Here is a 4,497-nt window from a genome sequence, read left to right on the forward strand (position 1 = left end):
AGATTGGAGAATATCTTAATCTAAGGCACCAATTAGAAGTGTTTAACAAGGTTAAGGAGTGGGTGAGAGAAGCCCAAGAGCATCTAAAGGGTATCGAGCCCATCCTAGAAGATGAGATTGATTAACTCTCTAGTGTGAGCACACCTGTCTCACCAACATGCATGGAATCAAGATATGTATGACAACTGGGCATTAGTCATTGATGAGAATAGAGGCCTAAACAACAATAGGCAATTAGAATGCAGCGCGATAGCAACAAGTATGAGGATTGCTACTCCATGAATGAGGAAAGTGAAGAAGAGGCCAAGACAAAAGAGTATGACATAGACAATCGAGTGATCAAACAAATAAGAGTGGACTCCAAGCCACAAAAAGTCAATGCATTTAGAGTCGAGAAGGGAGTCTTCAGGATAGAATACGATTGCACATGGTTGGATCACATAGACGTGATAGACTATGAGCAAGCGAGATTGGTCGAGCCAAGTGCCACACCTCTTCTTAGAACAGAATCACCCTCAGAGCTGCGATCACCAGGGGAAACTATTTTCTCTAGTGAGGGTTGCTAGTTTAACTCAGATTTAAAGGTGATCTCTAAGAGTGACCCAGAGATACCTAGACCAGCTACTAAGACCAGACGCACTAAAGAGGACTTGTTGATCCATCTATGGTATAGATAGTTGAAGGAGAAAAAGAGAGGACAACCAAAGGGATCCGAAGTCGAACAACAAAAGAAACCCCAAGATCTACCAAAGTGCTTCACTAAATTCAAAAAAGGAGACATGGTAGTGATCTTGTTGGGAGTGAAGAGATATGGATAGGAAAGTGAACCAACCAATCTCTTGCACCATTACATTAACACTATCCCTATTACTATCAATTTGGGTTGAAATTTTTTGCTTGTCAATATCATTAATGCAAGTTGCCAACCTTAGCTCAAGAGTGCTAATCTTTGGGTGAAGCATTTGTACTGCCTTTAAAAAGCCTCCATTGCTATACAACTTGCACTTTCATATTCATGACATTGTCCTTTTCTCTTCAAATCAAAATGAAGGTGCAAAATCCTATTTGTGATTTGTACATGAATGCATCCACCTATGCAATACATGAATATGGATCATTCTCCACCTTTCCCCCATTCGATATATTGTTGTGGCTATGAACTTTCACCTTTGGACCATGTAAGAAGCCCTCACCATCGATGACCACTCTCGATTGTAGCCATCATTGCCTTTTTTCTTCAATGTCTATTTTCTTTGGCAACATGATGACTACATCCTTAGCAACAAAAACTACCCATGTAATGCACTGGCCTCCATGGTCTTTCTCTTTTGCTATTCAAACTCCATCATCACAACACCTCGTACAAATGCTATACTGAGCTCCCCATTAATGACATTTGCATCCTAATACACATGATTGTACAATGTTTTCACCTAGCTATTGCTGTCATCCCAAATCAAGCGAGCCTTCATTGAACCTTTGCCACTATAATCATCCTTGAAGGCACTCAGCCCCATAGATATGGGGGCACATCATGATTAGAAAAATGATGAGGGTTCAAGCCTTCTAAGCTCAAACCATACACACTATGAAATACTTATTTTTTAGTATAAAATGCCACTTAAGAGTTTGACCTACATTGTGCTTGGTGCATTGAGTCTACATTTATCTCTAATTTCATTGCATAGGCTATGTATGATAACAATGAGAAATATAGCTATAAATCGAGTAGAAAGAGATAGAGTAGGGAAGTTGAGTAGAAGTAATATTCAAGTGCAAAAGCTTGTGTGCATTGAGCAAGGTCTATGAGGCCGTTAGCCTCGATACTTTCTCAAATTGCTCCATAAAGCTATATGGGTCACTATTGGGCTAATACTTGTCGAGTTGCTTAGCTAATTGATGACACCAAAAGAAGCATAAAAACAAGGCACAAAAATGTCCATGCATATATCATAATTTCATCTTTTGTAAAGGGGATAACATTTACATTGTTACAAAATCACAAAAAAGAGATAGAGATATGAGGGGGCCACATCCACATCCACATCCATCATATATAAATGGTATACACAAAAGTGTTACGTGCATACATTTGGAAAGGGTAGGAATACTCAAAATCAAAGGCCAAAGGTCTTATAATATCAAATGTATCAAAATTTTTAAAAAATTTAAAAAAATACGAAGGGGTGTGCTTTTTGGGGAAGAGGTGGGGTGGAGTGCACGAGTGGTTATGTGCCTCTTTCCCTTCCCTCTCTTGTCCAATCGCATATTCTCCTTTTTGGTGGTGCCAAAATTTTGTTCTCTCTCCTCTCTCCTCTATCTTTTGTGCAAAATTTTATTGTCCCTTTTGTTCTTGCATAATGGTTGAAGCTATGTATGAAGATGATGAAGATAACGTGTTTGTTCATTATTAAGTGGAAGATTTATGGTTTATTTTCAGTTCTTGAGATTAATGGCGGAGCCATACACATAGATTTTGTGTGCTTTGTCCCTGGTTTTGTGGTTGATTATGTTCATGGGAGGGTTTCTACCATTTTGGTGCGCAGCCGGGGAAAGAAGCTGATCTCAACAAACTGCAACCTAATGGAGATTATATGGTGACAAGAAGCAAAAGAAGAACATGCAACAGGAGAAAGAAAATGAAGAAGAAGAAGCATCTACCACATCATGAAGCAAAATTGATTAAGGTACAACAACAATAGCACAAAAGCCTGGCTACATGATCATCTGTTGCAGCATTTAACCAAAAATAAATAAAAAATCAAAGATAAAGAGGATAAGGAGGAGGTGAAAGGAGGCACAGGAGAATGGCCAAATCTAAAACAACAACCTCATGTCCATCGACTATCCTCAGTAATTCTTGTTTCTTCCTCCATAGCCTTGTTCCCAACTTCTTGGTCATCAAGACCATAAGCCCTTCCTTCTGAATCAATCTTGAGAAATGGAAAGAGGTAGCATAAAGGAAAGAGGGAATGATTGTGAAACAGAAAGAGAGATGAAGAGTCATGTAATGCTAGGTCAACAGACCTCCATTGAAGCCGCACGTTCAATTCGTGAAGCGTGTGTTGCATCAACACATCTTTCTTGTGCACGCGATGAACCCTGAACCCTAGCACAGGGTCTCTACTCTCTCAAGCAAGGTGTGGCTGCCTTGTATCCTCCCTGCAATAATTCCCCCTTCCTATAGTATCTCCATCATCATCATGATGTTGCTGTCCATGATGATGATGATGGTGTTTGTTGCTTGCGCGGATCCCATCCTCGCACCCAAACTCAAATACTGTCACCTGCCCCTGAATCTCCTCGACAAGGAGATTCCCTTCAACTACTACTGCATGCCTAATTGGGACAAGCCCCCATCAAGTTCCAGTTCAATGAGAGTGTTCAATGCAATCTTAAGGTCTGGCCTATTGCCCATACCCTCATAGACAAGTATGCAACGAAAGTGGACAAGGCCTATGGTCTGACAAAGGCCCTTCCTGTAGTAGGTGAACCTCGATCCTTTATGCAGTAGGCAAACATCCATAGTGCCTATTGTGGTGCAACTTATCAGATGGGGAATTCTACCACCCCTCTTCAGGTCCATGCCTCATGGCTTTTCTACTCTTTCCATCGTTGGTACCTCTACTTTCATGAGCGCATCTTGGCCAGCCTTTTGGGGGATGACACATTTGGTCTTCCCTTTTGGAACTATAATCATCAAGATGGAATGACCATCCCCCAGGCATAAGTCTCATTTCCTAACCTCACAGATCATTATAGAGAACCTTCCCACTTGTCCCCTGGCACTATCATGATTGATTACTATTATATGAATGCCTCAATTCGCAGAATTGAAGAGCAGATTGCTGCCAATCTTGCCACTACCCATCGGATGGTGGTCAGTGTGGTGCACCCACACAGTACAACTTTTTCGGGTAGGCCTACCGGGAAGATGATGGCCCTGAGCCTGGATATGGTACAACTTGAAACAATGCCCTATATATAAGGGTGTCCATGGGTGGACAGGTAATTAGGAGAAAATTCACAAGAAAGACATGGACACCATCTATGCTACTGTGGAAGAAATCTAGTCTTCTATACACATCATGCTAATATCGATTGATTGTGGGAAGTTTGGAAGAGCTTCCTAGAAGTGGAGAACTTATGGGTGAAATGGAATCTTTTAAGGGAACAAATCCGATGTTCTAGTGGGGGAGGTCTACTTAGAAGAAGAAGAAGAAGAATCCCGAATTGAAAAGCAGGCAGAGAAAATGATGAGCAGGTCATGGATTCTTGCTAGCACCCGCTCCCATATCAATAGAAGAAGAAGAAGAAGCAAAGCAAAACAAAATGGTAGCAACAGAGTGGTTCTTCCCCTTCATTCATTCTTCTTCCTCCTCATCCACAATCTCTTCTTCTCTACTTGCAACATGGCCTCCTCCCTCTCCAAGATGGCCTTCTTATCCCTTCCATATGCAAACATACCATAGCAACTTCCAAGTAGTCGTGTAGAGC

At 41.2% G+C, this 4,497-nt stretch overlaps 1 pseudogene; it reads left to right on the forward strand.

The window, feature by feature from the left end:
* The first annotated feature begins 239 nt into the window (after positions 1-239).
* LOC148036488 (polyphenol oxidase A1, chloroplastic-like) lies at positions 240-4,237 on the forward strand (annotated as a pseudogene).
* Positions 4,238-4,497: the final 260 nt, after the last annotated feature.

This window comes from Lygodium microphyllum, chromosome 5 (assembly GCF_053477565.2).
Source record: "Lygodium microphyllum isolate KBCC chromosome 5, Lygodium_microphyllum_v1.1.10, whole genome shotgun sequence".
Taxonomy (NCBI): Eukaryota; Viridiplantae; Streptophyta; class Polypodiopsida; order Schizaeales; family Lygodiaceae; genus Lygodium; species Lygodium microphyllum.